We start from the raw sequence: 23,738 nt of genomic DNA, 5'->3' as shown, positions 1-23,738 counted from the left end.
AGTTGTCTTGAGCTCTCAGACAGCAACGAAGAGAGACCAAGGAGCTGTTTGACAGTGTTCAATGACTCAGCAACACCTCTTATTCTTCCATTCTCCCAGGTGCCTGTGCCTGTGTGTGGCCCTTGCTGGTACTCAGACAAACGTCATTCAGAATGTGAGTGATTGATTGAAAAAGCACATTGTGTTTTTTAACTCAAATACATAAATCCACCGACAAGTTCAAACTACTTAAGAAAACTAAGTGATTTTCAGAAGGTTTTACTTCAAATCAGTTACCATTAGTGATATGGTTTGGATTTCTGTCCCCCTCCAAATCTCATGTCAAATTGTAATCTCTGATGTTGGAGGAGGGGCCTGAGGGACATGGTTGAATCATGGAGGCAGATTTACCCCTTGCTGTTCTCATGCAGTGAGTGAGTTCTCACAAGATCTGGTTGTTTAAAGGTGTGTGTCACCTCCCTCCTCTCTCTCTCTTCCTCCTTCTCCAGCCATGTAAGGCGTGCCTGCTTCCCCTTCAACTTCCACCATGATTATAAGTTTCCTGAGCCCACCTCTGCCAGCCATGTTCCCTGTACAGCCTGCAGAACTGTGAGTCAATTAAAGCTCTTTTCTTAATAAGTTATCCAGTCTCAGGTAGTTCTTTATAGCAATGTGAGAATGGACTAATATAGAAAATTGGTACCAGGAGTAGAGTATTGCGTTTAAGATACCTGACAGTGTGGAGGCAACTTTGGAACTGGGTAGTGGTCAGAGTTTGGAAGAGTGTAAAGGGCTCGGAAGAAGACAGGAGGATGAGGGAAAGTTTGGAACTTCCTAAAGACTCGTTGAATGGCTTTGACCGAAATGCTGATAGTAATATGGACAATGAAGTCCAGGCTGAGGTGGTCTCAGATGGTGATGAGGAACTTATTGGGAACTGAAGTAAAGGTCACTCTTGCTATGCTTTAGCAAAGAGACTGGTGGCATTTTGCAACTGCCCTAGAGATCTGTGGAACTATGAACTTAAGAGAGATGATTTAGGGTACCTGACAGAATAAATTTCTAAGCAGCAAAGTGTTCAGGCTGTATCCTGGCTACTTCTAACAATGTATGCTTATATGCATGAGCAAAGAGATGATGTGAAACTGGAACTTATATTTAAAAGGGAAGCAGAGCATAAAAGTTTGGAAAACTTGCAGCCTAGTCACATGGCAGAAAAGAAAAACCCATTTCCAGCAGGGAGAATTCAAGCAGGCTTCAGAATTCAAGCAGGAGCTATGTGCTAACAGCCAAGACAATGGGGAAAAGACCTCAAAGCCATTGCATATACCTTTGCGGCACCACCTCCCATCACAGGCCTGGAGGCCTAGGAGGGAAGAATGGTTTTTGTGGGCCAGGCCCAGGGCCCTGCTGCCCTGCACAACCTCAGAGCACTGCTGCCTGTGTCCCAGTTGCTCCAGCTCCAGCCGTGGCTAATGAGCCCCAGATATGTCTCAGGCCGCTGCTTCAGAGGGTGTAAACCATAAGCTTTGGTGGCTTCCATGTGGTTTTAAGCCTGTGGGTGTGCAGAGGGCAAGAGTTGAAGTTTGGTAGCCTCTGCCTAGATTTCAGAGGATGTATGGAAATGCCTGGATGTCCAGGAAGAAGTCTGCTGCAGGGGAAGAGCCCTCATAAAGAACCTCTACTAGGGCAGTGTAGAGGGAAAATGTGGGGTTGGAGCCCACACATAGAATTTCCACTGGGTCACTGCCTACCCTTCTAGATCTGAGAGAAGAGGGCTACTGTCCTCCAGACCCTAGAATGGTAGATCCACTGACAGCTTGCACCGTGCACCTGGAAGAGCCACAGGCACTCAGTACCAGCTCATGAAAGCAGCTGAGTGGGCTATACCCTGCAGAGCCACAGGGACGGAGATGCCCAAGGCCTTAGGAGCTTACCCTTTGCCTCAGTGTATCCCGGATGAGAGACATGGAGTTAAGGGAGATTATTTTGGAGCTTTAAGATTTAATGACTGCCCTGTTGGTTTTTGAACTTGTACGGAGCCTATGGCCCCTTTGTTTCGACTGATTTCTCCCTTTTGTAATGGGTGTATTTACCCAATGCCTGTACTTACATTGTATTTTGCAAATAACTAATTTGTGGGGTTTTGTTTGTTTGTTTTTTGTTTTGAGATGGAGTTTTGCTCTCTCACCCAGGCTGGAGAGCAGTGGCACGATCTCGGCTCACTGCAACCTCTGCCTCCTGGGTTCAAGCAATTCTCTGCCTCAGCCTCCCAAGTAGTTGGGATTACAGGTGCCCACCACCATGCACAGCTAAGTTTTTGTATTTTTAGTGGAGACAGGGTTTCATCACCTTGGCCAGGTTGATCTTGAACTCCTGACCTCGTGATCCACCCACCTCAGCCTCCCAAACTGCTGGGATTACAGGCGTGAGCCACTGCGCCCAGCCACTAACTTGTTTAACTTGTTTTTCACTTCACAGCCTCATAGGCAGAAGGGACTTGCCTTGTCTCAGATAAGACTTTGGACTGTGGGCTTAAGAGTTAATGCTGAAATGAGTTAAGACTGGGGGACTGTTGAGAATTGATGATTGTACTTTGCAATGTGAGAATGTGAGGAGGACATGAGATTTGGAAGGGGCCGGGACAGAATGATATGGTTTGGATTTGTGTCCTCACCCAAATCTCATGTAGAACTGTATTCCGCAATGTTGGAGGAAGGGCCTGGTGGAAGGTGATTGGATCACGGGGGCGGACATCCCCCTTGCTGTTCTAGTGCTAGTGAGTGATTTCTCACAAGATCTGGTTGTTTAAAAGTGTGTACCACCTCCCTTCTCTCCCTCTTCCTCCTTCTCTGGCAATGTAAGACATGCCTGTTTCCCCTTCACCTTCCACCATGATTGTACATTTCCTGAGGCCACCCCAGCCATGTTTCCTGTATAGCCTGCAGAACTGTGAGTCAGTTAAACCCCTTTTCTTAATAAATTACCCCGTCTCAGGTAGTTCTTTATAGCAATATAAAAATAGACTAATACAATTAGTAATATATAGCTATACATTTTGTTTAAAATTGTTTTCTATGCAGCTGGTGAATTCCACAGGAGTAGTGACTGTGCACTTTTGTTCTCAGTGAACTCCAGAGCCCAGGATGGTGTATGGCTCACAGTGTAGTCAGTAACACTCCATGAAAAAAAAATTAACCTCTTTGGAAATCTTTATCATATAGAATCTTAAGGCGTTAAAGCCAACAAAAGAATGTTAGTGATTGTCTTCTTCAATTTCCCTCTCTTGAAGATCAAGAAATTCTGTCCAAAGAGTGAAGTAACTTACCTAAGATTACATAACATATCAGCAGCAGAGAGTAAGCTTCAGGCAGTCCATTTCTACCAACTCTATTTTGTTCCCTTCTGTGTCCCCAGAGCTCAGATACTTCCTGGAACATAGTAGATGTTGAGCTACAGCTCCAGGGACCACAGTTTGAGATCCACTGGTCTTGTAACACCGAACTTCTTGTACTTAGCTGACATCTCATCTACTTAACCCAATCATTTATGACCTGCTTTGCCTCCACCCAGGAATTCCTTTCACATGGCCTTTTCTCAGTGGCAAACACAGCATATACTTCTACGCAGCACATACCATATTAGAATGAAACTTGTTCTGCATCCTAGTCTCCCGGATATGACTGCAATCTCCTTGAGAGAAGGAATTCCATTCTTGCTAATAGCACTCTCAGCCTAGCACAGCACTTGGCACATAACAGGAGCCCCTTGAATGCTTACCTATGGGAGAACTGAAGGCAATTGTGAACATTCACTGTGCATATTCTTTCAAACCTATATACCAAAGGTATTGTTTTCTCACATTTTGGTCTTCCAAACTCAGCAAATACCAGATAAGAGTTAAGGACAATTAGAATCATAGGGAATGTTTGCAAGAGGACTTGTTCCATTGTACTATAAGCATACAACATAACGTGTGTTCAATGACAGAAGGAACAGTGCAAGAAAGTGCTGGAGGAATAAGGAGGTATGTGTACAGAGAAGTGGTGAAAATATGATAAATGTGCATGTTTGCTGGCAAGGAAAATCTACTCTCAAATGTTCTTATTGTTTATTGTGAATGTTGAATACATCAGATGTGGTTTCCAGCTTTCAAAATGAATAATATACATTGATGTAACTGCACAGGGTTAAAATGCAACAGTGGAATCCTGGAAGACAGGCTGCAGAGTGTCACCTCAGCTGCTGAAATGGGGTTGTGGAGTGCATCACCACTGTGAAACTTCTGGGCAAGGCAACAGGTACAGATCCCGAAGGCGAATATTCTAGATGTCAGGAGTCCTGGCAAGGGCACATGCTTTGAGTTGGGAGTGAAAATCAGGCCTCTGCTACTTTCTGACCAGAGCAAAGTACTTAACCTGTTTGAGCTTTCCTTCCTTCATCTGTAAATCAGAGCTAAAAACCTGGCTTATCTGAGTATTAGATATCAAGCCTTCAGCACAAGGGAAGGCATATGGTAGATGATCAATAAACATTAGCTATTATTATTCCACAAGCAACTCCATAACACTGCATATAATGCATGTGTTCAATGGATTATCTTAATATTTTCAATTAAGAAATCAGAGGGACTTGATCAAATGATCAAAACACAATTCCACCTTAACATGACAGGACCAATGACACTAGTGTTCGAGGAAAGCTCTGGCACATTTATTTGGAATTGATTATTAATTTGTCAATATGGGAGTGAAAATTGTCACTCAAAATAAATACAAAGTTGAAGTAGTCATTAAAAATGGTAATGTTATTGTTATTATTATTAATAGCTCCCCTTTAATGAGGCACAGATATATGCTAGCAACTGTGCTAAGAGCTGTATAACCATGATTCCCACTTAATCCCCCAAAGGACTATGAGGGATTACTCTTATTAATAAGTAGATTCTTTGAAGTAGATACTGTTATTGTTCCATGCAGCAGGTACTATGAGAATCCCTATTTTGCAGATGAGGAAACTGAGGCTTAGAAACAGCCAGCTCAGGGATGAGCCCAGAGATGAACACACATAGAAAAAGCAACTTGCCAAGGTCACATGGCAGAGAATGGCTGCACAGGAACTTAAACCCAGGTCAGCCTGACTCAAAACGTCATGCCTTGCCCCACAACCCTAGATGGCTTCCCATGTATGTAATACGGAACAATCCCATCACACCTAATAAAATCATGATCCGTAGTTTCTTAAATCCCTAAGCATGGTTTATTTTAGAGGTCGACTTAAGAAACATTTAATGGGAATGGCATTATGTGCAAAGTTCTGCCTTAGCCACACTGGGGAATTTAATAAATGAGCAAGTCTTGATTTTGTCTTCAAAGCAATTTACAAGTAACTCAAGGTATAAAAAGAATTAAATCTGGGTACAAAGTTAGGATCAGACAAGGGGCTGAGTAAGAATTCGGCAACTTTTATCTTCCAAGTTGAAACTGTTTTTCTAGCGTGAGCCTCTTTTAACTCCTGTCTGAGTGGCACAGTTAAAGGCAGACTTTTACTGAAGTCTGGGGCAGACAGGCTGGATGGACTGCTTTTAAATCCACAAACTCCCTCAGGTCTAGCCCATCAGTCCAGGGTGTTATTTCTTTCCAAGATATCTCAGACACAGCTCTCTTGGCAACTAAGTTGCATATCTAAGTTGAAATCATAGGTTCAACACTGCCGGTATCTTCTTGGTAGGCTGACTTCTCACCTTTGCCCCTCTCTGTCTTTGAAAAATGTCAGCCTCTCATTTTAGCTGGCAAGAGAGTCTTTACGAAGCTCTCTCTCTCACACTTCTGTGCTCACTTCCTCAGGGTTTTCTGATTTCAGTGCCTTCTGGGCTAATGCTGACTGGCTAGAAGTGAGGGTGGCTGGACTAACTCGCAAAGTTGGATCAGCTGGTGAGAGTTTCTTGCCATGCATTTTTACCATGTCTGCTGGGTATGTGGGGAGTGAACGCACTGGGGAGTGAACGCACTGACTTGATGGAGTTCTTACGATTATTGGTTTTAAAAATTAGTCTATGATTGACTTTTGGGGATTTTATTTTTTTTTATTTTTTTGAGACGGAGTCTCATTCCCCAGGCTGGAGTGCAGTGGCATGATCTTGGCTCACTGCAACCTCTGCCTCCTGGGTTCAAGCAATTCTCTTGCTCAGCCTCCCAAGTAGCTGGGATTTCAGATTTGCACCACCATGCGCGGCTAATTTTTGTATATTTAGTAGATACGGGTTTTCACCATGTTGGCCAGGCTGGTCTTGAACTCCTGACCTCAAGTGATCCACCCGCCTCAGCCTCCCAAAGTGCTGGGATTACAGGTGTGAGTCACCACGCCAGGCCTGACTTTGTTTTTGCTCAAACACTGGTTTTATTAGAAATGAAGGCAAAACTTGATTTTAGTGAAATGAATGAAGATCATGTCCCCAAATGGCTTTAATATAAATACATATAGATGATAGCAGCTCATCTTTAGCCCAGTAGCAGTGGTTTATGAACATAGAAAAGTGTGAAGTACAGGAAGCCAACCTATACGGATAAGAAATATGCAAGAGACATTTCATTGTTCTTGAGGGGACCAGGGCAATATCAAGAAAAGATAGTAATAAATAGTTCTGGACTGGTTGTGAGTGCCTGGAAAAGACAGATGGAAGCAAGGTAGTGAAAGTGAAATAGACCCACATGGACGTAAGGAGAAGGTTGTAATGCTTGGGAGAAGGAGAGAGCTGGAGACAAATTCCTGTGTCGTCATTGTGCTTAGGTCTAGGAACACTAGAGTCATGACAGCAACCACACGTAATAACAGTCATAGTGAAAGTAGTTATTATTTATTGAATGCTGTTTTTCTTGTGCCAAAAATTGTACTAGGTGCCATCCAAACATTTTCTTTATTCTTCATAACTACCCTGCAATATACATATAAATTATATTCCCACACAGAAACTGAGGCACAGAGGGGTGATTTGAGTAATTTGCCCAAGGTCAGACTCGTAAATGGCAGAGCAAAAACTCAAACTCAAGTCTGTTTGATCTTAATGTGCTCAAAAGTGCCTCTCCCCTATGCCTCATACAACACTTTCCAAGGTGATAAGATGACTTGGGGACGGGGAGAGACCCAGCAGCACCTACTGCTAATTGGTCGTAAGGGCAGAAACCATGCCCCTTCCAAACCCTAGTCATGACACATCAGAGCCTGGAATGAGCCACTGTTGGGCTGGAAGAAACTCTCAGAGTCTTCTAGTCAACTGGGTTCATTCTTGGAGACACAGAGAGACGAAGGACTCAGGTTTCCAGATGGCTGGTCCCAAGTTTTTCTACTTCTCTATAATTATTTCTTATCAATAACACATTGATAAGAAATACATTCTTATCAATGTATGCCAAACACATTCTCACACACTAAGCTCTATTCTGTCACTGAAGTCTGTCCTCCTGTTTCTCAAATATGTATCTGGTGAATGGTGATCAGATATGTCATCTTTTGACCCCCAGCATAAAAGGGAAATTATTGCTCTGACTCACAGACAATGAGGAAATAAGGATCTTGTCATTTTGTCCCAAAAAAATGCCTTCATAAATAAATGATTGTTTATTTAAAGGAAGCTCAGATTTTCTTCTTGCAAAACATAAGGATACACCATGCCCCCACTTTACCATGACTTATTCCTTTTCCTTTAGTCCCATGTAAAATGTGCTTCAGTGCAACTAAGTAAACTGAAGTGTTTGGAAGCAGAAGAATTTGAGTGGCATGCACAGGCATTTTTGTGTGCAGCTCTTTTCAGCATGCAGCTCTCCTGCTCTGTTGCTGTGTGAGGAGGAGCAAAGGCTCCCCTTCTGCTTTCACTTCCTCTGTGCTCTGTCGTTCTAAACTCTAAGAGGGCTAGGAAATCTCACTTTCCTCCCCAACCCTCACACCGAGGGCAGTGCCTTCAGAGAAGAAAAAAAACTCCTCCTTTGTCAATCCATGCATGCTTGAAAAGGAAATTTTCTTTCCTAATTAAAAAATACAGATTTGGGAACAGTCTGGGGTCATCTGATTCAATATCTCATTTTAAACAAATGAAAATTCAAGTCAGACTACCTGTTTTTAGGAAAAATGCTATGGAGAGAGATATCACATTCATCTTTGGTAGAATTTGATCAAACTTGTGTCAAGTGGCCTAATTGACCTATATTTCTTTAATTAAAAACGGAAAATGGACAAAAGAAAGAGCAAAAAAAAAAAAACCCTCAGATTACCTCTTGTTCTCAAAATAATATTTAATGAATTTGCAAATAAATACTAATTCTCCTATCTTTCTTCCTTTTCCAAGATGAAACAAGTCCAAGTGAAAATCTTATTAGACTCTTCCCATTTCATTTTCATCTTTCACAGTTAGTCCAGATTTTATTGTAAAATTGGGATGTGTAGGCCATGTGGCCCTTCAGCTGTACTCTGGTCACACACCAAGTCCTTCTCAAGGTCTTTCTCTCCTGCCATGTGGCTCTCATCCTTCACTCCTCCCAAAACACATCTAGATTCACGTCTTCTTTGGTTTTTGTCATCCAGACCCACCTGCATCTGATGGAGATGCTATATGCCTACATGAGAGGCTCCACATACTCCCCGTGGGCTGTACACACTTTACTTAGCCTTCAACCAGTTTTCTTTACTATTCTTCTCACTACCTCCAGTAGATCCAGATTTTTTTTTTAATGTAGCAATCCAAACTAGACATGGGTCTGCACCCTCAAGAGGATGTAAACATAGTGCTTTCTTGCCTTTTTTTCTGTTTTTATTTTATGTGTGAGAAAATGCATTTTCTCTTCAGTCAGAGACCATCCCGGCCTGGCCCACGTGCCCCCATCCATCAGGCTTGGTATAGTCAGGGTGGAAGGAAGGGAGTCTAAAAGTAGGACTCATTTCAGAATTAAGTGCAGGGTGAGCCAGCGTTATCGACGAAATTCTTTCTTATAATTGGTCTGCTGATATACTCAGAGACTTGGAAGGCTTCGGGCTTTGAAGAGGAGCTACTAGGTAGGGCTGAGTCCTGGCCTAGCCCAGCCAGCCGTTGCTCTCTGAGTGATGGCTTGACACTACCGTCCTCTGTCAGCACTGTTGTTTCTGTCATCCCTCGAGACCAAAGCAAGTGCAAAAGCTAAGAAAACCATGAACTCGAGAGCACATGGATTCACTCTCAAGCTTCATAAGGGAATTCTTCCTCAAAATGTGGACTAATTCCTTTGCATCTTATAGCACAGGAGGAGAGGCCACTGCCTCCCTGTCTCTGAAGAATATGATCTATTTTTTAAATTTTATATGCCCCCAAATCTGGGTTTTCCCTGTGGGTTCCATGATCACTTCTCTTTATTTACTTTTTCCCCAAATATAAAGCATACACTGCACGACGGTAAAGACCACTACATAGATCCATGCTTTTTATTTTCTCTGTCTTTTTCCCTTTTCTACTGCTACTTTATGACAGTATCCATGAGGATTTCCACAATCTTATTAATATTTAACATTTATTGTTAGTCTCTTGAGCCACCACAGGGACATATATTATCTCTTTGCAAGATTTAATGTCACCCTTAGTGATTCATATTCTCAATGGTATGCTTTCTACTTAGAAGAAAAAGACCCTTCTTCATCTCCAGATTAAAGCATTCTGTGCTCAGCTGAAGTTCTAGCACTTGGGCAGAGGAGTAATAGACAATGAGGGATACTTTGTCTATTATACTTTGTCAGCCAGGGATCAGAAGTTTTTCACAAAAACTTTTGGAATTATTTAGCTCATGTCCTGTGTTTATATTTATATTTATATGAAGTGCCTTAAAGTATAGACTTTAATTGAATTAAAAACATAGTAAAGTCAGACATTTAACTTTGCACAGTCTTGAAAGCAAAGTTTACTCTGCAAACAAATATAAACTTAATATCATGGGACTGATTTACTCATCGATGGGAAGAAGTTGTTTTTGAATCTTTTAACAGTGTCCTTCGACATACTAATAATTAGTGCACTAATTGAAAATGATTCTTATATATTCAAAAATATGATCGGCAGAACTCATTTATAAATACTTTGTTGGCTTACTTTGACCAATTGGAACTCCCGATTTCAATTGACAGATGCCCAATTTATTTAAAAGAAATATTCTCCAGTGCTGACTGTATAGTTTTTCAAATTAGTAATTGACCTGACTAGCACTTTTGGCTTCAATCTGGCAATCAGAATTCATATTTGCCCTCTAGCATATGCAGCTCAAAACATCTAGGTCTGGACCGCGGACAGGCCTCATTTTAATATTGGCTCCTCATTTCCTTCCTATGTGACATATAGAACAAACATTTAACCTCTTAAAAAATATTGATTTGGCTGGGTACAGTGGCTCATGCCTGTAATCTCAATGCTTTGGGAGTATGAGGCGGAAGGATCACTTGAGGCTGGGAGTTTGAGACCAGCCTGGGCAACATAGCAAGACCCCATCTACACCTGAAGTCCCACCTACTTGGGAGACTGAGGCAGGAGGATTACTTGAGCCCAGGACTTTGAGGCTGTAGTGAACTATGATCATGCCACTGCACTCCAGCCTGGTGACAGAGCCAGACACTGTCTCTAAAATAATAATAATTAGCAGAGTAGCAAGAATAACAACTGCACTTATTGAGGTATAACTATGTTTCAGTAACTTTCCTTGGTGCATCTGCTGGTCATTTCTGATGTACAGGAGAGTCCATGCATAACTTGAATTAGGTATCCCTGGCCATGTATCTTAGCTCTATACAAAGCCACATTAAGTCACAGCAAAATGTTGGCTTCAGTTTCCCCATCTCATTGAGACCAGATGCAAAGCTTGGTGAGTTTAGTAAAAGACTGGTGCATCCCTGGTGATCCAAGGTAAGTGTTTTACTGCTTCATATAGGGATGTAATAATTACCACTTTTCAAGAAAGATTGTATCTTTCTGTAGATGATTATAAGCAGAAAGCATATGTCACCTCCAAGTATTCAATCTACGATTCAAGTATGTCTATAATGTCTTTCTTTTTATTTACTTAGTGCCCTCCTTCAATGTAGTTGAACTGGTTGTTGCATTTGCTTCTCCCTTTAAAGATCTTGAAGGTAAATGCTTCTAACATGAAGAATTAGCCAGAAAGATCTAGTCTGCAGTGTGAACAACAAGGTACAAAGCATGAGAGAACACGCTACCTTCCTGAATATTCTGTTTGTTTTAATAACTAATGCTTATTAAGTGCTTACTAACATTATTATTCCCACTTTATAGATGAAGAAACTGAAGCCCCCAGAGGTTGAGTGACTTGTCCAAGCTCCCACAGCTTATAAGGGACAAAGCCAAGGTTCACACAGGGTAACTTGCCTCTTAAGCTTGAGTTTGTAAACTTTGCCCTGTCTTGCCTCCTTCTGTAATCAAACAAACCTCCTCTAGCCTCTTTTGTTTTATTTTCTCACTTGAGATTCTGCCTCTACTTCTTCAGTGTACCCCATAGGAATAAATGAGTACATTCCTGCTAATGTGTCCCACCTCTCTCCAATAAACATCTCATTCAGCTTCAACTCCCAATAAGTTACCCATGAATTGCCTGAGAACTTAATCTTCTTTATACACCTCCTTCATAAAGTTATTCCATCAAGGATCTTTTTTTTTTGTTGTCAGAGAGAAGGTTGCTTAAACAATACATATTTCTTACTCTTCCAAGTTAATAACCAATTGTCATATGGATATAAGAGACAGGTAGGTATAGATTTTAATTGGGTTGTTTGTCTATTACTGAGTTTTAAGAGTTATTTGTATATCTTGGAAGCCAACTCTTTATCTAATTATGTATTTTGCAGATATTTTCTCTCTCCCAGTCTGTGGCTTGTCTTCTAATGTTCTTAGCAGTGTCTTTCACAGAGCAGAAACTTTTCATTTTAATGGAGTCCAACTTGCCAGGTTTTTCTTTCATGGATTCTGCTTTCAGTGTTATGTTTTTAGTCATTGTCATACCCAAGATCACCTAGATTTTCTCTTAACGTTCTCTTCTAGTTTTATAGATTTGCGTTGCACATTTAGGTCTATGATCTATGTATGAGTTAATTTTTATGAAAGGCATAAGTTTTGGGTCTAGATTAATTTTTTCTATGTAGATGTCCAGTTGTTCCAGCACCATTTGTTGAAAAGATTATCCTCTCACCACTGTATTGCTTTTGTTCCTTTATCAAAGATAAGGTGACTATATTTGTGTGTATCTATTTCAGGACTCTCTTTTGTTCCATTGATCTATTTGTCCATTCTTTCACCAATACTGTTTTGATTACTGCAGCTTTATAGTAAGTCTTGAAGTCAGGTAGTGTCAGTTCTCTGACTTTGTTCTTCTCCTTCAATATCGCATTGGCTATTCTGAGTTTTTTTGCCTTTCCATATAAACTTTAAAACCACCAGTTTGTCAATATCCACAAAATAACTTGCTAGAATTTTGATTGGGATTACATTGAATCTCTAGATCAAGTTGAAAAGAACTGACATTTTGACAATATTGAGTCTTCTTATCCACATATATGGAATATCTCTCCATTTATTTAGATCTTCCTTGATTTCTTTTGATTAGAAGGTTTTCATTTTCCTCATATAGATCTTGTACACATTTTGTTAGACTTATCCCTAAGTTATGTTTGTTTGGGGATTTTTGGTGTTAATATAAATGCCATTGTGCTTTTTATTTCAAATGTCAATTGTTCACTGGTGGCATATAGGGAAACAATTGACTTCTGTATATACGAGAAGATTTTAAAAATCAAATATATTACTGATCAAAGCTGGATTTCAGGATATGAATAGAATTGTGGCTTTTTAAAACTATATAATGCATTTGACATTTTTCCCTACCCACTTTCAACACAGCTGAACAGCCACAGGCCTCTCCCAGACTACTGAAGGGAGATCACCACAGAGAGAAACTGAGAATGTGCCCTGAGAACAGGCACCTCCACAAGGAGAGAGAAAAGCCCAGGAGGGTCAGAGCCAGTGTTACCAGCAAACAAATCACTCCTTCTCTCTTGGGCAGGGGCAAGGTCAGTGGCAGAGAGAGTCTAGGAAACTCTACTCAAGCAGAGCTGCCCATCAAGGACATCTGAGACTGATGAAGGGGAATTCTCTCAAACATTCTCCACTAGTCACTACAACTTGAAAAGACTTAAAACATTAAGACAGACAGTGAAAGTCAAAGGTGGCATCAAAAACGTACTTTACTGTGTGTGTGCTTATGTGTGTGCATATGCATGCGTATCCCTTCCATCACGTTCATCAAACCTCTGTAAAAGCAGTCCTATTAAAATATTGTCACTTAAGGCCTGGGCTTCCTACATACATGGTATGTCACCAGGAATTCTGTTTTTTGTTTTGTTTTTAAAATAATATACCATTTATAGTAAATCATTAATCTAAAATGTGGAAAATAGAAAAAAAGCACAAAACAGCCCCACATTATGTCATCAGAGTTCAGCATTTTCCTCTATGTGTGTGTATATATGTATATGCATATACAGACACACATATATACACACATATACATATATACACACATATACATATGCACATTTAAAAGAGGATTGCAGTCTACATATATTTTTATGATCTGATTTTTAATTAATATATCTTGAAAATTTTCCACTCATTAAATAGTCTTCTACAAGATTACTTTTAAGGTATGAGTAGTATTCCATCATATGTAGATGTGTATGTATCATAATTTATCAAATCAACCCCTTATTGCTGAACTCTTAGATTATTTATAAGGTTTTCTCCATCATAAATGATTCTACAATGAACATTTGTGTTCATAAATCTTGCACAATTGTCTAATTATTTCCTCAAGTTATAGCCCTGTAACTAAACTTACTATGTGACTAGGTATGCACTGTTTTTTTAAGCCTTTTGAAGCTTATGCTTCAAAAGCATAAGCTTTTGCTCATATCTGCAACTTTTAATAAATTGATTCTCCCAGTTTCTCAACTACTCGCTGGTACTAAGTTTGTCATCAGTGAAAACTGTTTACAGCCATGTAGCTCATGTTTAGACCATGGACACATGTAGTTCATGTTAGACCATGGACACACAGATTTATTGAAATCACCCTAGAAGAATAAATGAATTAATGTAGATTCTAAAATTAGGAAGTAGTTGAGCTACAAAACTAACCTACCAAATATCATGGTGCACACACTGTTGTACTTTTCTCCAACTTTCTAAACTTCTCAGAGAAATTGAGACTGCCTCTTTGGATAAAAATGCTCATATGGAGAGAAACTCCTTAAGCTCTGAAATACCTTTTTACCTAGATCCTGATAGACAGCAAAATCTGTGGTGTGACAAATGGCATCTGACATCCAGGAAGGAACATATCCTAAAAAATAAGTCCATATCTCTCATCCATCTCTAATTTCAGGGGACAGGCTTTCGTGCAAGATCTGTATCTGCCTCTGCCTTCCACAAACACCAAGTCTTAGTTTTCTGGCTCTATAATCAACTTGGCTGAAACACAGCCACAACACAATTTGAGTTAAACTTTGTTCCCATAAAGAACCCTGACATGCTGCTTGTGTGAAAGTGATTTCTAAGGAGAAAAATATAGGTAAGTAAGCTATCAATCAAATCACAGATATTTCCCGAGTTTTAAGAAGTGTGCTTAAAGAATTCATATTTTTGCATTTATATATAATATGTATCAATGTATTTGAGCTATTTCAGGAGAATATTTATAATAGACATTAACTTTTTAGGACCTTTCTTGTGAGGAGTTCAAAGCACAGTACTGTGTATTAGCCAGGGTTCTGCAGAGAAACAGAACAGGTAGGAGAAATAGGTAGATAGATGAAGGGATTTATTAGGAAATTTGGCTCACATGATTATGGAGTCTGAGAAGTCCCATGACAGGCCTGCTGCAAGCTGGTGACACTGGGATGGTGACAGTGTGGCTCAGTCTTAGTTCAAAAGCCTCAGAAGGGGGGACACAGATGATGTAATTCTTAGTTCAGTGGAAAAGGCCTGAGTGAGACATGGGGAGGGGTGGGCACTGGCATAGTCCTGGAATCCAAAGGCCAGAGAGCCTGGAGTTCTGATGTCCAAAAGCAGGAGAAGAAGAGCATCCCAGCTCCTGGAGGGTGGAAGAGAAAGGATATATCTTTTTCTCTCCCTTTTCTGTTCTATCTGGACCTTCATCCAAATGGATGGTGCCCGCCCACATTGAGGGCAGATCTGCCTCACTCAGTTCACTGACTCACATGCCACTCTCCTCTAAAAACGCCTTTGCAGACACAGCCAGAAGCAATGCCTTACAAACTCTCTGGGTATTTCGAAATCCTGTCAAGTTGACAACTAAAGTTAACCATCACAAGTCCACCTGAAGTCAACTTGGCACCCATATGTATTTCTTTAAACCATACTTGATCTCCAAACAAAGGTAACAACAAGGTAATAGTTCCTACTGAAAATGTACTAATCCTTCCCTCAAGTGAAGTCCTTGGGTAATGTTTACTATTCTCTGGATATCCCATAACTTAAATACTATGATGTAAAATGAACAGTACTTAAATATTGTTATAAAGTCAATATGTCTTATGTTACATGATAAAGGAATAAGAAAAGAATGAAAACAAAGATATTTGCCTAACATATGTCTATATACACACAAACATATTCTTAACCAAGTAAGGAAGAAATAGTCATGAAATAGTTGTCCTTTCTGTAACTGGTCATGCTGTGATAGTTGATATTTGTAACTACCTTCTGTAAACCATTCTGTATTCCCTTTGCCTTCAGCAAGCACCCCAGCTGGTCACTGTTTTTTATTTGGCATGGTAACTCAAATCTTCATTCCTGAAGGGTCTGGACCATTTGTAGTCCTGCCTGGATTGGATTGTTGTAATTTCCCATTGACCTTAACCACAGGGTATGGCAATACTAGGACACTTTCTAAGGGATCTCCTGTATTCACGCCATACTCTTCCTTACATCCATTATGGAGTAGTAGTTTCAATTTCCTCTGGGAAGCCTGGCTCAACCATCCCAGCCAACACTACAACTTCTTTCTTAGTCTGTTGACTCAGAAGCATAAAGTGCCCAAAGAGCCTAGGTGGCAGTCTTAACTTCCAGTTCAGTGGAATCATTATTGTCTCCTGGTGGAAGTTTTCATCCTCTGACTAGCAGAGCATAAAGTTGTGGGAACCAGAAACAAAAATATTGCTAGTCGGTCACTAGGGGAAATGGTGAGTGGTGCCACATCCATTTCTATTCCTTGATATCTGAACCTATGAATCCTCACTATGAAACAGTACCATATATTGAATGCTGATTCAGAAGATACACAACCTTCCAGAGAACTTTTCCCAACCCTACAAAGTATGACAGTAGGTGACAATCCAGCTGGCATTGTAACCGCAACTTCAAGTCAGCTGCTTCAAATCAGTGAATGCCATGAGCATGAGGCCATTACTGCACTTCTTTGGCTGTGAAGTGAGTTGCTTGGTCAGAAGCAATGCTGTGTGGGACACCATGATGTTAGATAAGGCATTCTTTAAGTCTATGGGTGCTGGTTTTGACAGAAGCATTGAATACAGGAAAGGCAAATCCATATCCAGAGTAAGTTTCTATCCTAGTAAGGTGCTGTTCCTTCCATGATGAAAGCAGTAATCAATCTGCTGCCAGGTAGCTGGTTGATCACCCCAGTGATCATATCAGTGACTCAATGCTGGTCTTTGCTGCCGGCAGATTGAGCATTCAGAGGTGGCCCTAGCCAGGTAGATTTTGGTGAGTAGAAGTCCATTTTGCTGAGCCCATATATAATTTCCATTCCTGCCACTATGGTTGCTTTTTTTCATGAGCCCGTTGGGTGGCTGGGAAAAGAGTGACTAATATCCATAGAATGGATCATCCTATTTACTTGATTATTAGAATCCTCCTCTGCTGAGGTCATCCTTTGGTGAGCATTCATATGGGACACAAATACCTTCACATCTTTCGTTCACTCAGGGAAGTCTATCCATACTTCTTTCCCAGATGTCTTTGTCATCAATTTTCCAATGAAGTCCCTGACCATCCAGCCAAACCTTTGGCTACAGCCCATAAATTGGTATCAAATTGCACATATAGACATTTTTTTTTCCAAGCAAAGTGCACAACCAAATGCACTGCCTGAAGTTCTGCTCATTGAGATTTCCCTTTACTATTGTCCTTTACAGATGCTCCCAAAATGGGCTGTAGAGCTACAACTGTCCACTTTTGAGTGGTCCCTGCATATTGTGCAGAACAATCTGTAAACCAGGCCCTAGTCTTCTTTGCCTCTGTAATCTTATCATAGGATACTCCTTATGAAGTCATAAGTGCAGACTGGGAGAGAGAAGGCAGTGTAGAAGGAGTAAGAACCATGGGCATTTGGGCCACTTCTTCATGTAACTTTCTTGTACCGTTAGGACCTGCTCAGGCCTGATCATGTATATACTACTTCCATTTGATGACAGAGTGCTGCTGTGCACATCCAACGCTTATGGCTTGATGAGTCAGATAACATACAATTCATGACAGGCAGCTCAGGTTGCATGGTAACTTGGTGAATGATAGTCAAATCTTCAGTTTCCACTAAGGCCCAGTGGCAGACCAAGAGCTGTCTCTCAAAAGGAGAGCAATTATCTGCAGACGATGGTAGGATTTTACTCCAAACTCCTAAGGACGTCTGCTGTGATTCATCTATAGGGGCCTGCCAAACTGGCCAAACAGCTTCGTTATCTGCCATTGACATCTAAAGCACCATTGGATCTGCTGAATTATATGACCCAAATGGCAGAGCAGCTTGCACAACAGCTTGGCACTGTTGCAGAGCCTTCTCCTGTTCTGGGCCCCACTCAAAACTAGCAGGTTTTCCAGTCACTCAGTAGATGCACTGGAATAACACACCCAAATGAGAAGTGTGTTGCTTCCAAAAATCCAAATAAGCCTACTAGGCATTCTACCTCTTTCTAGGCTGCAGGAAAGACCAGGTGCAGCAATTTATTCTTCACCTTAGAAGGGATATCTTAACATGCCCCACACCACTGGACCCTTAGAAATTTCACTGAGGCAGAAGAACCCCAAACATTAGTTGTATTTATTTTCCACGCTCTGACATGCAAATGTCTTACTAATAAGTCCACAGTAGTCACTACTTCACTACTCACTAGGTCCATTAGCAGAATGTAATCAATGTAATGGACCAGTGTGATATCTTGTGGAAGGGAAAATTGATCAAGATCCTTGGAAACTAAACTATGACATAGGCCTGGGGAGTTGATGTATTCCGGATGTAGGACAGTGAAGGTGTATTGCTGGCCTTGCCAACTGAAGCAAGCTGCCTTATAGACAGAAAGGGAGAAAAAGGCATTTGCCAAATCAATAACTGCATACCAAGTACCAGGAGATGTATTAATTTGCTCAAGCAATGAAACCACATCTTGTATAGCAGCTGTGATTGGAGTCACCACTTGGTTAAGCTAATAATTCACTGTTATTTTCCAGAATCCATGTCTTCTGCACAGGCCAAATAGGAGAGTTGAATGAGGATGTGGAGGGAATCACCACCCATGTATCTTTCAAGTCCTTGATGTTGGCACTAATCTCTGCATTTGTCTCCAGGGATATGGTATTGGCTTTAGTTTACCATTTTCTTAAGTAGAGACTGTTCTAATGGCTTGTATTTGGTCTTTACCACTATAATAGCCCTCAGTACACAAGTTAAGAAACAAAACCTGCTGAGTATGTCTATTGTAATTATGCATCTGGAACTGGGGAGATGACCACTGGATGGGTTTTGAGTACCCACTGGGAGGCAGACTTGAGCTAAAACTACATTGATTACGGGACCTCCAGAAGAACTTACTCTGACTGGGTGGCTGCAGTGATGTTCCAAGACTCTTGTTAGTTGAGAGCCAGGATCTAGTAATCCTGAAAGGTCTGATTATTTTCTTTCCTCCAATGCAGTTACCCTGGTAAAAGGCAGGAAGTCCCTTTGGGGAAGAATGGGGGATAGATTAATGGTAAATTCTCACTAATGTACCAGGTTTCTTCCTGGAGGGGACCCAGCCTCCTCTTCATTCAAGGGGTTCTGGATCTGTAAACTGGCTCAAGTCTGGGAACTGATTGAGGGGCTGTGATTCCCTCTTTTAATCATTCGAATTCAACTCTTGTTCACTTGACCTGAAAGTTTTCTGCCAATACAGATCAAGTAAGAACTTAGTAGGTTTATTCTTTATTTCACTTCTAGGAACATCATGATTTACTAGCCAGCACCACATTCATTCAGCATATGAATCTACATGAGTCAGACTATTCTGAATGTTGCTTTGCTTCTGCTGTCCATTATGGTACCTACGCCCACCTTGTTATGGATGATTGAATGCTGCCGCTTGTCTCCTGCCACCCTGGGATCCAATCATTACCATTGCATTTTTTTTTTTCAATTGAATGACTGCAATTCTCACTTCAAGGACCTGTCTTCAGAGAAGAGCAATCACGGAACTCTTCAGGGATGTTGGGGCTCCCCTTGCAAATCTATTTATCAAAGTATTGGTGAAAGGTATGTGTGGGTGAGGAGGTTTTAAGTGACAAATCCACTCTAGGATTCCAGTCTCCCTAAGCCTTTGCATCCCTTCCTCTATTGTAAACTGGGAGATAGGGTGTTTAGGTCAGCTCCTACTCACTCATGGTGGGCTATCTTTTGAGTCAATCAACCAAAGTGTTAGAACCTTTCCTAACTCCCTGAACTGCAACATTAAATGCATAATCTCAGCTTAGCAGGCCCATACCAACAAACTTGGCCTGATCCAACTTTATGTTCCTTCCACCATTATCCCACACCCTTGATATCTATTCCCATACATGTTCCCCAGATTTCTGCTTATACAAGTTAGAAAACTCAAGTAGTTCCTTTGTAGTGTAGTGCACCTCCTGGTGGGCCACACTTTGTACCTCACTCTTAGGGGCCTGCTGGGACTTGAGTCTCTTTATAGATCTAGAAGCAAAGAGGGGTGATAGAGTTGAGTCCTGAGGAGCATCAGCAATTGCCTTGCTTGACAACTGACTCAGAGGAGGACATTGCCATTTCTTCAGGCAAATGCAGAGTTAATCCCCTGTGTCAGAGGTGGAAAGGCTGATCGCACTGTGGGTGGGAATGTGCTGCTGCTAGGAGTGGAGATCATTGGCAAACAATGCTCATCAGAATTTAGGAGCTTGCTGTCCCAGCCTCACCTGGATTTTCCCACACCATTACACTCTGACTTATGGGACCTCATTCTTTACCAACAAATGCCCTCACTTTAAGTGGACAGCCTTCGAGACTGAGAGTTCAACTTTTGTTGTGATTCAGCCAATTGCATGATGAGGGCTTGTGTTTGATTTTCAGCTATTTCAGCCCTGCGTCTACAGGAGAGAAGATGCTCCCTCAGGGCACACTTAGAAGCTCTTAGGCTGTTTATGGTTTTCCACAAATGTTCAAAGGTATCATATACACAGTTACCAAGTTCCTTGCCTTTTATAAGTGGTTAGTTAGGAGTATCAAATACAGATGTTTTGTGTATCCTGATAAACAGTTTATACCATGAACTATCAGTGCTGTCTGTGCTATTATAAGTAGAGTTCTATGCACTTTTAGGTCTAATCAGATTAGGCAGCCAATTCTAGAAACCCCCAAACCAATTAAGAAAACTCATCCTAAAAATTCTGTTCTTCTAAAACCATTCCTGGTACCAATTCTCTGTCTTAGTCTGTTTTTTGCTGTTATAACAGAATATCTGAGACTGGGTAATTTATAAAGAACAGACATTTATTTCTTATAGTTCTACCTCCTAGAGTTCTAGGAGGTAAGGGGGATGAACTCATCCTTTTATCAGGAACCCACTCCCATGTTAACTAACCCACTGTCAGGATAACAACATGAATTCATTCACGAAGCCAGAGCATCTTAAAGGTTCCACCTCTCAACACTGTTTTTTTGGGGATTGAGTTTCCAATGCACGAACTTAGAGAAACACATTCAAACCATACACATACACAGAAACCATGCCCCTGCCCTTAAAATTCATGTTCTTCTTACATGAAAAATGCATTCATTTCATCCCAATAGCCCCATATTCATTTCATCCCAATAGCCCCCTTACCTCCTCTTGCTCTCACACTCTCTTGCCTTCTCACTTTCTTCCATGTGATCATGCAGCATAAAAGCCCCAGTTGTGGGGCCCTTGATCTTGGACTTTCCACCGTCTGGAACTGTAAGAAATAAATCTCTGTTCTTTGTAAATTAGTCTCAGATTTTTTTTTTCTTTTTTTTTTTTTTTGAGACGGACTCTCACTGTCTCCCAGGCTGGAGTGCAGTGGCACGATCTCGGCTCACTGCAAGCTCCGCCTCCCGGGTTCACGCCATTCTCTTGCCTCAGCCTCCTAAGTAGCTGGGACTACAGGCATCCACCAACACGCCTGGCTAATTTTTTGTATTTTTAGTAGAGACGGGGTTTCACCGTGTTAGCCAGGACAGTCTTGATCTCCTGACCTCGTGATCCACCTGTCTCGGCCTCCCAAAGTGCTGGGATTACAGGTGTGAGCCATCATGCCTGGCCTCAGATACTTTGTTATAACAGCACAAACAGACTAAGAGAGAGAATTGGTACCAGGAATGGTTCTAGAAGAACAAAATTTTTAGGATGAATTTCCTTAATTGGTGTGGGGGTTTCTTAACTTGTTTTCATCATCAACTCAAAAGTCCAAAGTCCAGAGTCTCATCTGAATTAGATATGGGTGAGACATAGGCATGATTCATTCTGAGTCAAATTGCTCTCCAGCTGTGAACCTGTGAAATTAACAAATTGTGTGCTTCTAAAAGACAACAGGTGGACAGGCATAGGATAGACATTCCCATTTCAAAAGGGAGAAATAGGCCAAAAAGAAGGAATAACTTCCCCCATGTAAGTCCAAAACCCAAAAGAGAACATTAAGTTTTAAAGTTGGAGAATATTCTCCTTTGTCTCCATGTCCCACATCCTGGGCATACTAGGGTGGGAATGGGCTCCCAAAGCATCAGGTAGCCCTGCCCCTGTGGCTTTCCTGGGCTCAGTCCACTCAGTGACTCTGCTGGGTTGGAATCTCATGCCTGCAGGTTTCCCAGGCTGAAGTTGCATGCTGGTGACCCTACAGCTCGGGGGCTTCTGAGGTGGCCTTACCCCCATGGCTCCACTAGGCATTACCCTAGTGGGGACTCTCTGTCGAGGCTCCAACCCTACATTTTCACTCTGCATTTCCGAGCTGTCCATGACATCCTTTGAAATCTAAGTGGAGGCTACTATGGCCTCGCAGCTCTTGCATTTATCACACCTATAGAATTAACACCACATGGACACCACCAAGGCTACTGTTTACATCTTCTGGAGTGGGAGCACAAGTTGCAGCTGGGCCTACTTGAGGTACACCTGGGATTGTGAAGAAATGCTGTGCTGGAATGAGAGAAGCAGAGACCTGAAGCATTTCAGGGCAGCAAATACTGATATCCCACTGGCACCTCTCTGGAAACATTGCCCTCAAGATCCTGTTCTGGACCAGTAATGGGAGGGGCAGACTTGAAGATCTCTGAAATGACTTTGGGGTCTTTCCCCTATTATCTTGTTGAATAGCACCTGGCTTACTTGTATCCATGCTAATCCCTTTGTCAAAGGGTTGTTTGGCCCTTGTTCTCCTAAAGATGCCTTCACTCTTTTTTTTTTTTTTGAGACGGAGTCTCTCTCTGTCACCCAGGCTGGAGTGCAGTGGCGCTATCTCTGCTCACAGCAAGTTCCGCCTCCCAGGTTCGCACCATTCTCCTGCCTCAGCCTCCTGAGTAGCTGGGACTACAGGCACCTGCCACCACGTCCAGCTAATTTTTGTATTTTTAGTAGAGATGGGGTTTCATCGTGTTAGCCAGGATGGTCTTGATCTCCCGACCTCGTGATCCACCCGCCTCGGCCTCCCAAAGTGCTGGGATTATAGGTGTGAGCCACCGCGCCCGGCCAAGATGCCTTCACTCTTTACATGTCCAGGCTGAGAACTCTGCTCTGCTTGCCTTTTAATTGTAAATTTCACCTTTAAATTGTTTCTCTCCTCTTGCATCTTACTGTATGCAGTTAAAAGTAGCCAGGCAGCTCCTCCAATATTTTGCATAGAAATTTCTTCTACTAAATATGCTAGTTCACTGCTCAATTCCACCTTTCATAATGCCCTAAGACATAGATAAGATTCAGCCAAGTCCTTTGCAAATTTATAACACAGATGGCCATTACTCCAGTTTCCAATAAGATATTTCTAATTTCTGGTCAAAGTGTGTTGACATGTATTACCTGAATTTATTGCTGATGTATAATAACACTTTAACTCTAAAATAATATAGCTTTTGGCTGAGAAAACCAAAACTTCCCCCAAATTATGACAAACTTGGTTCCCAAAGCCACTATTTTCATTCATATAATTTTTCAGAGGTCTCCAAATTCTAGTTAAGAGAATAAAAGAAAGTGCTCAGAGTACTTGATTATCTTGTTTCCTTTTTTTTTTTTTTAAAGAAATTACTTGGCCGGGCACGGTGTCTCATGCCTGTAATCCCAGCACTTTGGGAGGTTGAGACGGGCAGATCAGGAGGTCAGGAGATCGAGACCACCCTGGCTAACACAGTGGAACCCTGTCTCTACTAAAAATACAAAAAATTAGC

The 23,738-nt window shown here is 41.4% G+C and overlaps 1 non-coding gene across 1 annotated transcript; it reads left to right on the top strand.

Moving 5' to 3' along the window:
• The first annotated feature begins 23,347 nt into the window (after positions 1 to 23,347).
• On the top strand, positions 23,348 to 23,430 carry LOC115932336 (small nucleolar RNA SNORD45). The gene has a single exon (XR_004068624.1). It is a non-coding gene; the product is annotated as a small nucleolar RNA SNORD45 (small nucleolar RNA).
• The last annotated feature ends 308 nt before the right edge of the window (positions 23,431 to 23,738 follow it).

This window comes from Gorilla gorilla, chromosome 1, assembly GCF_029281585.2.
Source record: "Gorilla gorilla gorilla isolate KB3781 chromosome 1, NHGRI_mGorGor1-v2.1_pri, whole genome shotgun sequence".
Classification (NCBI taxonomy): Eukaryota; Metazoa; Chordata; class Mammalia; order Primates; family Hominidae; genus Gorilla; species Gorilla gorilla.
The sequence above is the reverse complement of the archived record's forward strand: the minus strand, read 5'-3'. Positions and strand labels throughout refer to the sequence as shown.